Raw genomic sequence first — 13,517 nt, 5'->3', positions numbered from 1 at the left:
ATGAATATACAGTTATGACATTATGAATGTACAGTTATAGAATTATGAATGTACATTTATTGAAATTATGAACTTACAATTATGAACATAGAGCTTCGAAAATTATGAATGTTCGGTATGGAATTATGAATATATAATATGAAATTATGAATGTACAGTTATGGAATTATGAACGTACAGTTATGAAATTATGAATGTACAGTTATGAAATTATGAACATAGAACTCTGACATTATGAACTTACAATTATGAACATAGAGCTTCGAAAATTATGAATTTACAGTTATTGAATTATGAATGTACAATTACGAAATTATGAATGTACAGTTATGGAATTATGAATATACATTTATAAAATTATGAATGTACAGTTATGAAATTATGAACACAAAGCTGTGAATATATACTCCTATAACGAAGCGGTCTGAAAATAAATTTAAAAAAAAAAAAAAGAAAAAGGAAGATAACGGTGCCTGACGGCACCATTACCGTGCCCATGATGCACGCTGGGCACGATTCCACAGCATAACGTCTCCCCCGTAGGGTCATTTCAAACTCAAAACTTTTTTCATCCATTTTGGGTTGTACACGGTAGAAGATGCACATGTATCGATCTCGACAAATTAGAACTTTCATTTATATAAGGTGCTCTAAGTTAGGCCGGGCCAGGTTAATGGTCTTGATAATATACTGTTCTTTTAGAAAAAAAAAATTATTTTAAAATTTTCATTTGCTATATGAGTTTCGCGTACTATACAGTATAAAAGAGTTAATACCATTTGAGGTCCTCCGAGTATAGTGACTTTGCCACGTTTAGTCTTAAACTTTCAAATCGACTATTTGCGGTCCTTCGACTTTCAAATTTAACCATTTTTGGTCCAAGTTAACCACCAATGGTCCTTCAACTATTAAATTTTAACCAACCATGGTCCTTTCAAGAGGACTACCACTGGTTAAATTTCGAAACTTGAAGGACCATGGGTGGTTAACTTGGACCACGAATGGTTAAATTTGAAACTCGAAGGACGACAAATGGTCAATTTGAAAGTTTAGGACTAAACGTGGCAAACCCACTATACTCGGAGGACCTCAGATGGTATTAACTCCAGTATAAAAATATCTCAAATGTATTTGACAAATGTGTTTGAAGTATTTTCAATGAAAAAACAAAATTCACCAAAAGTAAATATGCATTTGAAAAATGCGAGCGTTTAATGTACGATCAAAGACTCAAAACACATTTTCTAAATGATACACTAGTACAAAAAAACATATCAGTTACGCCTGTCAAGTGTTTCCGCTACACTTGTATAGGTGTAGCGGATGAGGGTGATTGAAAAAGTGTAGACTTTCCGCGACACCTTGATACAAATTTTTTTAATAAACACTTTCCGCGACACCCGCTACAGAGTAACATTGTCATTATCTTCATCTTCACTATTTATTCTCTTCATTTTTGTTGATAGTGTGTTATGACTGGGATCTTAGTTCTACTATGAACTCTTGATCTTGCAAGCGCATGTTGATATTTTGCAGTGATAGTTTGTTTCCCTACATATTTCATGTGCAGTATTGAATAAAGTATTAATATTTATTATATTTGTATAAGGTTCATGAGTAGTCCTCTTGTTCTATTTTCATAACTTGTTTACTTGATAGTAACAACAATAACTCTGCAGGTAGTTCGAATATTGATACTGCAACATGTCTAGTTTCATCAATAATTTTCACATCTATTTTGTACATGTTCATTTTCAAGTTCATATTTTTATAATTAGTATGAATGATTGTAGTGCTTGATTGTTTGTGTGTGTGTGTGTGTTTTTTTTAATTTTTTTTTATTAAATTGATATTAACCTTTGAATAAATTGTTTTTCCACTTTGTGCATAAGTTTTTTTTTTTTTAATAGTGACTACATCCTATATACCATTATTTTTGTTATGAAGGTTGATGTTGATTTTACCCGTAATCTAAACAGGTAGAGTCAAGAAGATGAAAAGAATTGTAAATTTATATTAGTTCTAATATATTTAATTAATGCACAATAAGTATATATTTTACATACAGGATAAATGAATGAATCAACGGTGGCTATTTTAAAATTTTTTCATTTTCTAGGTTTGCCAAATTGATTGCAGCATTGTTGTAGTCTCAGTAACTTTTCAGTGCATCAAGTGTGTTACGATGTTCTATTGCCCTACATTAACAATTTTAATTTAATAATGAGTTTTAAATGTAGCTACGTAAGATAATGATATAATTAACATTTACATATTATTATCAACATAAAAGCATACTAGTCTTTTAGGTGTTCTGCTTGGGGTTCATTTGGTTCAATCATTATTGTGTGAATGAGTTATTGTAGATAAAGAAATCCCTAGTTTAAGGAATAAGATTAGATAAAGTAGTTAAAATAACATTTTAAATATGATGTAGTCCAAAGATATTGCGAGGTAGTTTCCCTCTTCAATTTGTTGGGTTACTTGAATACTTTCTTTGTTAGCAAATTCCCCAAGTAGTTAATATGATTAGCTTCAAACTATTATTTTTTATTTTGTTTCATGGTATTAATAAAATACTTGGTAAATAAATATATAACATTATTTTGTATTATAACTTTGATATTTAATTACAAGATACTGTAAAAAGAAGATATTAGACAATGTAATGAATATCAATTGATGAATTTGAAAGTAAAGAATCTTTGCATTGAAAAAATAAAAGACAATATAACTAATGAAATTATTTCTCATATTTAATTTATTGATAATTGATAATGAATAATTTGTTTTTTTAAATAAAGGCATTGTAGACACATAATTCTAAATTAAAGAAATGCATAGGTATCATTTTTTTTGTAGCTACTAATTTATTTAATTTAACAAGAGTAAAATAGAGTGAAAACTTAATTATGTCAATTTTGATTGGGATGTGGTTCGAACCTGATCAATGAGTAAGTTAATAATTAAGGATAAATTTCAAAATCTCAATAACAAATTAAAATATGAATAATCTAAACCATTCATTTCATTTAATAATTTGAAGGACATTTTTTTCTACCCATTACTTAATTTTATTGGCTCTTATTAGTATAGTACATTTTAACATCTTTTTATTTTTCTATTTTTTATAAATTGATGATAACATGACTTTTTTGCGATGGAAGAAGTAAATGGAGTGGATACAAACATGAGCATTGAAGATTAGGAAAGGGTTCCGGCGAATCCGCAAGCCACTGGAACTAATGCAAACATCTCGTATAGGGCCACACTGATTGGTGTGCTCGATAGTGAGAAGATGGTGGAAAAGGAAGAAGAAATCGTGTCGGATAACGAAGATGAGGATAAGAGACATGACACAGACCCTGAGTGTCCGGTGATCTAATCTCAATCAGCAAGAAGGAGAAAGCAAGATTGAGAGCGCCAGGGAAACAATAACTAGAAATTTGGAATTTATAATAACTATAATAAAGCCACAACTTTTGGTAAATAAAAATAATTTTCAGACCACGAGCTTAAAATTGAAGCTGGAGTTAAAGTTGGTGAAGCAATTGAAGAAGTAAGTTGGTAAAGAAGTTGATGAAGCAGTATTTGAAGAAGGTGAAGCAATTGAAGACGTTGGTGAATAAGTTGATGAAGCAATCTCTGAAGAAGGTGAAGCAATTGAAGAAGTTGGTGAAGCAAATGGTGAAGCAAGCAGTACAAGATGTGACTGAAGAAGTTGAAGCTGCATTGGAAGCCCGTGAAGATGGATGACACTTTTTATGTCCCTTCTCCGGCTGCTGCAATTAGTGTTAGTACGTTTTGCTTTTTATGCCCCTTCTCCGGCTGTAGCAATTAGTGTTTGTATGTTTTGTTTTTTATGTCTCTTCTCCGGCTGCTGCAATTATTGTTAGTACGTTTTGCTTTTTATGCCCCTTCTCGGGTTGCTATAATTAGTATTAGTATGTTTTGACAAACACTAATTAGAGGGGGTGGTATAGTCCGCATGGTAATAGAGATGATGAAGAATCAATGTAATGATCATTTTGGCATCTTACAAATTGGTATCAGAGCTTAGGTCGTATATATTGGCATAGAAAATTGAATTGATAAGACTCTGATACAAAGTGGTATCAGAGCGATAAAGGGTATAAGAAATAGAGTTATAAATTGGTTTTAAAACCTAGGATAGAAACTTTGGTTATTCAGTGGATCGAATTTGATTTCATAGGCTTTATACTATAAAAAAAACTCTCTCTAAACTTTCTCCCAATTCAAAACTCTCTCCCTATCGATTCACTATGGCTTCCTTACTCGATAAACTTTCCAGCAAATTCAACGCCCAGGAAATTAAAAGGCTCAAAGATGTCCTGCGAAAGACGGAGGAGAATGCTGAAGACGACTCTGATAGCCTGCTAGTTCACCTGAAGGATACTCACAAAAAGTTCGGTGAGGCAACTAACAGGATAACAGAGTTGGTGAAGGAAAACAATGATCTGAAGAGCCAACTCCAATACACCACCATGGAGGAAAATGAGATTGATGAGACAAGCGAACAATAGAAAATAGAGCTAGGCCAGATGGAAGTAGTTGTTGGGATTACCCAGGAAAAGGAAGCCAAGCGTTTGGAATCGAATCGTGAGTATATCTATGAGTTGATCAGCAAAGTGGAGGAACAAAGGAAAGACACGGTGAAATTAGAGAAAAAGATTGAGGCATTACAGAAAGAAAAAGATGATCGTGATTTTGATTTTTTTGACTTTTTGGCTTTAATGGATGCATGGTTATTATCAGTCTGCAAGTTCCATATTCCAAACACGTGCTTGAGTGTTACCTTAACCACTTTCACGTCGGGTGTTTTCTCCATTGCTACATTTAATGTTGTGCACTAAGGATATCATTAGGTTGAAGGCAGTTCAGTCAATGACTGTAATGCTGGGCGCGCCGTCGCCGGCTGGGGCCAGCGCCCCATTTGGCCGCCGAAATCCATCCAATGGCGGAGAAGATGTCTTTCTAGAATAAATTCTATTTGTAATAAGCAATGTCGAGCAAGAACCAAGTGGTCGTAGTTCCCAGCAAGTGAAGCCCATGGCGGCAAAGAAATTTCTTCGAGAATAAACCGAACGCCTCCGCCCTCGACGACAGCGACGCCGCCGCCGCCTCTCTTTCCTTGGGAACGTCCACTTCAATATCAACCTGCATAACCTTAGACATATCCGTCGTCGCTTGCTTAACACTATTAGCCACCTGCGCCGTGTAGCGGGCGGTTTCCAGCATCCTGATCCTCCAGTACCACGTCAGCAGCGCTGGAAGCGCGCCGGCCATTAGGATTATCCTCCACACGAAATCCCCCTGCTGGATGGTGGACCTCACGGGATCAACCTCGTACGGCGGCGCTTAAAACCTAGCTTCAAAAGTGAACGAAACGGCAATCGCGAATATTTCGGCCGCCAAAATCCTGAAACCCTACATGGCGAAAACCGCCGCGATAAACGCGACACGAGTCTTCTTGTTGACGTACTCCGACATAATGGTGGTGGAGAGCGGGTAGTCGCCGCCAATGCCGAACCCCAACCAGAACCGGAAAAAGCAGAGCGTCGTCATCACCGACGTCGGCATGTGGCCAAACGACAGCCCGGAAGCGATTGAGCAGCCGAACATGAGCATGAGAGTAAGACCGTACACCTTCTTCCTCCCCAACTTATCCCCCAGCCAGCCAAAGAAGAGTTTCCCCGCCAACGTCCCGCAGAATGCCACGCCGTTCACCGCCGACACCACATTCGGCGGCAAACTCCCCGGCTTCCCCGCCCCATCGACATGATAATAAACCCTACCCAGCAGCTTCGTCACCAGCGATATACAAAACAGATCATACGCGTCGGTAAAAAACCCCACTCCGGCAATGATAATCGCCGTGAAGTGATACAACTATGTCTTCGCCCGATCCAACGCACTCAACACCCTTATCTCCCCATTCGCCGGCATTTTCACAACACCCTTACTATCCGATCAGTTAGTTCCTGAGTAACAGATTATAAACAAACAGAAATCCCAGAAACTATTAATAACAAAACACATAAACATATCAAAAATCTTATAAACTATTATAAGAAAACACATGAATTAAAATCTCAAAGCCTTGTCGAACCGTTGGAATATAGACTCTAGTATTAATTCAGCTCTGATACCAACTGTTACACCCCCAAATTCTAATACCAAAAATTCAAAAGAAATGCGAAAGCGAATTCCAAATACAAACTCAATTGAGGTGTTGCAGTTGGTATCAGACCCTTGTAGTTTGTGAATCAGTCTTTGAAAAAGGTGTTGAAGAAGAAGCTCAAGATGTAGGTGCTCCAAAAAAGCTAGTAGACGGTGGAAGGAACACCGTTATAACGCCAAAAGAGCAAGTCAAATTTGTTGATAAATTTCTTGAAAGAATATGCAAAAGCGAGAAAAAACATGGATCAGATGTCTTCTACGCGTAAGTTAAAGTTAACTACTGACTGCTCAAGTTGCTTGTTTTGAACATTGATATTCCTGATTTGCATTTTTAATTTTATTTTTTAGTTCACGAGTTGCATCTGGATATTATGAACATGAGAGCTAGTAATAGGAGAGCTATACTTGAAATTAAAGAAGCTGGATTTGGTGAAGCAGTCTTTGAAAAAGGTGTTGAAACAGTAGTTCAAAATGTTGGTGCCCCAAAAAGGATGGCAGACGGTGGAAGCAGCACTGTTATAACGCCAGAAGAGCAAGTCAAATTTGCTAACAAACGTTTTAGAAAAGAGTTAATTACCAAAATGGTCCCTTGACTATAGTGAAATTACCAATTTGGTCCATGACTATTTTTTTTAACCAATTAAGTCCCTCAACTTTAAAATTTTTAACCAATTTGATCCTCCGTTTGTTTGACCGTTAGTCAACCGTTAACTTGGGACCAAATTGGTAATTTCGCTATAGTCAAGGGACAATTTTGGTAATTAACTTTAGGGGTGGACAATTCTGTTTAGTTTTCTCGAATCGAACCGAACCGAACTAGTTTGGTTCGGTAATATACCGAACAACCGAATGGTATTGGATTCTTGTATACCGAACGGTTCGATAAAAAATCGATCTGAACCGATTCGAATTGTTCGGTAAAAAATTGAACTGAACTGAATACCGTTTGATTTTTTTAAAAAAAAATATATAATAATAATAATAAATAAATAAATAAATAAATAAATAAAAATTAAATCCAAGTCCTTAAATAAATAAATAAATAAATAAAAATTAAATCAACGTCCTTTGCTGCTTGCTCTGTCGTTCAGCTCATATTCTCACGGGTATCTCTCGTAAATGTTTTATTTGATTTCTTTATGGTTTGTTATCAAAAGTTCTATATTATGTGTTATGGTGTTTACATAGTCCATATCCAAAGTCTTATATATAACAAATAGCAATCCAAAGTTCAAACGGTATTCGGTTCGGTTCAGTTTTTACTGAACAATTCACTTCGGTTCGAGTTTTTACCGAACCGTTCGGTATAAAAGAATCTATTACCGTTTGGTTGTTCGGTATATTACCGAATCTAACTAGTTTGGTACGGTTCGGTTTGAGAAAACTTAACCGTCGAACCGCCGAACCGGCCGGTTAGGTGGTCTAGGCGGCCGGCCAGCTGCGGAGGAGGCCGCCGAGGCCATTCCTCGCGGCGGCCTCCTACCGCCTAGCGCCTAGGCGCGATTTTTGCAACCTTGCTTATAATGTTTTATTTTGAAAATTTGTAGATTCAGGACAAACCGATTTGAACGAGATTACAGAAGATATCATGAATATGATTGTGGAAGAATTTATTACATCAGGATGAATTATTGATGTTCAACAATATGCAATTTAAATTTTATTGTGTTTAATTTTGTTTTAAAATATTATTATGGACTTCTTTAATTGTGATTTTTGGATGTTATTTCATCATTTTATGAAAGTTATGAGTTGAATATTTTGTTAGTTTGTTTGATGTATTGAATTGTAGGTTCTATTTCTTTTTTTTTTAATATATATATATATATATATTGAATAATTGAATATGTTTAGTGGGTTTAAACGGGTTTCGTGTCATATCGTGTCGACACGACCCGAAACCTATTAACAGAACGTGTCTATCGTGTCAACCCGTTTACAAATCGTGTTCGTGTTCGTGTTCAGAATTTTAACCCGTTAACCTTAACGTGTCGTGTCCGTGTTTAGTCTTATTGTGTTCGTGTCGTTATCGTGTTGACCCGTTAACGAACCCGTATACACGAATTGCCAGGTCTAAGTGAAGCAGTCTTTGAAAAAGGTGTTGAAAAAGAAGTTGAAGATGTGGTGCAAGAAGTTCAATATATGATCTTTTATATATATATATATATATATATATATATATATATATATTAAAGAATGCTCTGTGACCATATTACCATAATTTAGATTTCACTTATAAGGTCAATCTTTGTAGGGTCAAGTTTTCGTGTAGATATTGCTTCTCGTGCATTTGTACGATTATTTACCATTAAGTTTAGGTACATATAAATGCACCACAAAAGTGTTTGGAAATGCATCATCAGGTGTGGTGAATTACAAATATGACGAAATATATGATAGTATTGCCTATTTTTGAAAGTAGAGATAATGATTAAATAGGCTTTCTAACTATATATCAAAATACAATTAGGCCCTAGAATTAAAAAAATATTCAATTTTTAAAGTTATGTAATTATCATATTTAACATTTTACGAAAAGATAACTTGGTAATTTTGCTTTCCAAATTTTTAAAAACTAAAAACTAAAAAAAGGTTGACGACGGTGGAAGAAACCCAAAAGCTTCTTCGTCCTCCATCCAGATTGACATGGACGAAGAAGTCATGGTAGCCAAGCTGCCATGCAGATTTTGTTGTATTTTTTTAATCTATTATTTTATGAATTAATTTTTAAAAATAAGATTAAAAATTACTAATCAGTATGACATCTTACATGAGAGGTCACTTGGGAGTAATATATTATTACTCAAATGAGTTAATTCCAGCAATGGTCCTCCGACTATTGCGATTTTCCAAAATTGGTCCTTGATTTTTAATTTGGACAAAAAAAGATACTTGACTTTTAGATTTGTTCCAGTATTGGTCCTTTTGTCAAAGTTCAGTTAAGTTGGTGTTAATTAGAGGGGTATTGTAGTCATTCCATCTTGGTGAATAACTTATTAGCATAGTTCAATTGACTCCCGTCCATGGCCACGCCTCCAAGTGATACAGCACATCGACTCTACATGCCTCCAAGCGATTCAGCACAGCGACTCCACGCCTCCACAAACCTCCGGCGACGACCTGTGAATCGACCCTCCGGCCACAAGATTGATGAAAGCTATAGTTTTCACATTTTTCTTCTCTCTCTGACTCTTTCTGGTCTTCAATCACAGATATAGATTCAGAGTTTGACAAATCAGAATTTACTTGAACAGATTAGAGGGCTGAACCTCTTGACTGTTATTGAGCAAGTTAGTTACAAAATCCTTGGCTCCATCTTGGGTATTTGATCCATCAAATGAAAATCTTTCACGACTTTCATCCTTTGAGTTATAGTCATCATACAGCCTTCCTTCTCAGCCCAATCCAAAGTCTAAAGACCTACTCTTTTTAATATTTGCAGTCATTTGATCAACACTTGCATTGCAATCACTTTTGTAGTCATCCTTGGTTCTCTTCAGATTTACTGTCATGATCATTAGAAGATGAATCTATAACATGGCCAGCATAACCATCCACAACATCACTCTCCTCATTCAAGTGCGGAAGATTTATTAGGGAGTGATTTGATTTGATTTTTGTTATTAAGAAATCTGCAGTTGCGGCTACTGGTAGGCGGGTGGTGTTACAATCTTCAGATAGTAATTTTGCAGACTAGGCTATGGCTTCTTCTTCTACTACTCATTCTTCCGTTGCTGCAGCCTTTGGGGACCTATCTTTAGATTTTAATGCAACCCCAAACTCCGTCGGAGCGGCCTTAGACGGTAGTGGCGCCTCCGCTGCTGCAGGCCATGTTGGGGTGTAGAGCTCCTCTTCCGCTAGGCAGATGCAGCAGCAGATCAACCATGGAGTTCCCCCGGATATGGGAATGTTCATGGTGGCGCCGACGGCCTCTTATCTCCACCACCACCACCAAAACCAGCACGTCTGCATCAGCTTTGATGGATCCAGCCTCGCCGCCACCAATCTCGGCGTTGGAGTGGGTGTCATCCCTTTGCTTGCCGACGATTTGGTGGTGAATAGCAGCCACCGAGGTCGTGGCGGCGAAGGATTGCGGCTGTGGCAGAGCCAAGATGCAGCGGCTGCGGCTAGGCACAACTATTCCAGTTCTAACGCGGCGGATAATAATTATACCAAGAAGCCGGGCGAGCACCAAGATGGAATGACTGCCATACCCCTCTAATTAACCCCAACTTAACTGATTTTTGACGGAAGGACCATTGTTGGAACAAATCTAAAAGTCAAGTGTCTTTTTTGTCCAAATTAAAAGTCAAGGACTAATTTTGGAAAAACGCAATAGTCGGAGGATCATTGCTGGAAGTAACTCTTACTCAAATGGTCGGGTTAGTTGCACAATTTTAATAAGTTTAAGAGTTCAATTTAAAGTTTTTTTTTTTTTTTTTTAGTTCGATAGTCTAATTGCATTTTCGTATATAGTTTGAAGGTATATTTGACCTTTATCCCTTTGAAAGTGATAGCATATCATAGATGCAATAGCTTTACATTTTGTTTTTTGCACTTTTAGTTCTCAATTTTATTTTATTTTTAAATAACCACATTTGATATTTAGTATTAAAAATATGTCAATTTTAATTGTTCTCACACCATTATAAATACGGTTAATTTAACTAGAAGAAGCAAAACCCACCCCCTATCCAACGGCAATTTATATCGTGGATCATGGTTTAATACATAGAATTTGACTTTATATTATACAAAAATTATGAATATAGAAGAACGAATTCTGAAAACAAACGGCAATGAAGGAAGCAATCTTTTTTAAAATTCAGATGGCGTCGTTTTGCCGACGCCGTTTTGAACCCAGGCCCACCTTGCAAGGTGGACACGCGTCTATGACATAACTATTGCTTCTAGTGTTGACGCAGTCTCATAATGATTTGACATGTAAATTCCTTCTTTTGATTTTGTTAAGGTGACATTTATAGTCCACCATAATTAAATTCCGTTAGTTCTTTATGAATAATCTGGTAATCTGGTCATAACTCATACTACTGGCTCTATTAGAATGTAGTATCTGTTCATATACTTTCTCAACCTACTGAAACATAAAGAAAATCCAACCCGAGTACCATTAGATCACATAATCTTGGTCAAAATATTAATAATTTAATCAAATTATTTCACGAATCACGATTGTCCTAAATCTGTTAACTTGTATAAGCTAGTAACAACGATACTATATGCTAGATTGCTAGTATAGCTTGTAACAAACTCTTGCGCCAACCAATGTTCAATGTCAAAGGTAATAAGGGAAATAAATGCTTTAAAATTAATGTGTATTCATTTGGTTGACTAGGTATAGGTGTTGAACAAATGGTATACGTTAATTGAGATTTGTCGAACTAAAAATAGATATAGCCTTGTTTGATAATACAATTAGCTTATCAATTAATTTTGACTTGTTTAATCATTATTAACTTTTTGATTTGGTTAAACTGTCAATATGAGTATTTGATTAATTAGCTTTTTATAACAGTTTATTGCTCCAAAACGTTAAAATTCAAAAAGATGTTCAAAGCAGCTTTTTCAATTAGCTTTTTGAGAAAGTCATTTTGTATGTAATCAGTTAACAACTAATTTACCAAACATCTTTAATTTCTACAATCAGTTAATACTATCAACTAGTAAAACTCATTAACCCAATCATCTAACATCTATTTACCAAACACCACCATAGTAATTTATTCTCGACCCCCACTATAAGCGGGGAGTTTGGGGACCAAATTCAGAGAACGAATGCATAGATAAATATATATCCAATTTCTTGGACAAGGATACCCTTCCCCGCATATCACATCCCTCGTATGTTAAGTTATATATATATATATATATATATATATATATATATATATATATATATATATATATACACACGCGCGCGCACACACTGAGTAGCATTTTGTATGCGCGATGTATAAAAATTCATGCCAAATATTAAAATATTGTTGAATAAAAATTAAAAAAAAATTAGTTCAAATTGTATATCTCAATTTCTTAAAGTGATAAATTTTATTTATCATATTTGAATAATACATAAGAAAAAGATAAGAAAGGGGTTATATTTCTCTCGCCGTTTTCCCGAGTTTTTTAGGGTTTTTACAACTTTCCGCCGTGGCTCGGCATCGACGACGTGCGATATCTCTGCGACTGTTTACGAACTTGGCGAATGGCTGCTCAGGAGGTTATTGATCAGTGTGCTAGTTTGACTTTGGCGGATGTGGACGATGAAGAGCTTGCTGTACAAGTCCCCTATGAACCTGGCGAACATGAGGCGGAGGAGGAGGGGTACCATGCGGTTGGCAGGTTGCTCACGAACCGCCGGTTTGCCTACTTTCAAGACACCATGGCAGGTGTGTGGCAGGCGGCCATGGGTGTAAACATGCGAGAGCTTCAACCACGAAGGTTTCTATTTCGGTTCTATCATGAAGCCGATCTCCTGCGTATTCTAGGTGAGGGCCCCTGGGCGTATGAACAAAGTTTGTTAGTGTTAAAGAGGCTGGGACCAGGGGAGGATCCGGAAACTGTTCAGTTAGATCATGCGGAGTTCTGGGTTCAAATACATGCATTGCCGGTCGGGTTTCGATCGGAGTCAGTGGTCAAAGCTATCGGCTCGTTCCTGGGGGTGGTGGTACAGTCTGATGAAAGGAATTTTGATGGGTCCATGAGGACGTATTATCGTGTTCGGGTGTCGCTGGACATCACCAAGCCTCTCAAGAAGCAGATGAAGCTTAAGCGGGATGCCGGGAATTGGGCTATCATTGAAGGTTTGCCGACTTTTTGTTTTTTATGTGGGTTGGTTGGGCATGGGGATAGGCATTGCAGGCTCGCGTTGGAACGTACTGATCCGAAGGCTGAGAAGCCATATGGGGCCTGGTTACGAGCTTCGTCTCGCCGGGGTCCGCCGATGACGAACAAAAGTTGGATTCCCCCAGAAACTGCTGCTGAGCGAAAGTTGTGGAGATCACCTGCTATGGGGGGTGATGTAGTTTCCAGTGGTTTTGACGGGAAGGTGATGGGCAGTGGGGGTGATTCGGGGCTGGGCAGTGGGGGTGATTCGGGACTGGGCAGTGGGGGTGGTTCGGATTTGGGCAGTGAGCGGCCGAACGGTGTTGCTGGGGTTGCATGTGCTGTGTCGGGGGTTGTTGTGGGGGAGCAGAAGAGACGGAGGGTGGAGGAGGTGGAGGCCGAGGTGAGTGTGGGTAGAGGGGAAATGGATTGTGAAGTGGCTATGTCAAAAAATGGATTTGGGGCGGGAC

General features: G+C 37.1%; 1 pseudogene; it reads right to left on the bottom strand.

Annotated features, from left to right (window-relative positions):
- Window positions 1–4,902: 4,902 nt before the first annotated feature.
- On the bottom strand, window positions 4,903–5,967 carry LOC109191386 (annotated as a pseudogene).
- Between the last annotated feature and the right edge of the window lie 7,550 nt (window positions 5,968–13,517).

Source organism: Ipomoea nil, unplaced genomic scaffold (genome assembly GCF_001879475.1).
Source record: "Ipomoea nil cultivar Tokyo-kokei standard unplaced genomic scaffold, Asagao_1.1 scaffold1622, whole genome shotgun sequence".
In the NCBI taxonomy this organism is placed as follows: Eukaryota; Viridiplantae; Streptophyta; class Magnoliopsida; order Solanales; family Convolvulaceae; genus Ipomoea; species Ipomoea nil.
Note: the sequence above shows the minus strand (reverse complement) of the source record. Positions and strands in the feature narration are given on the sequence as shown.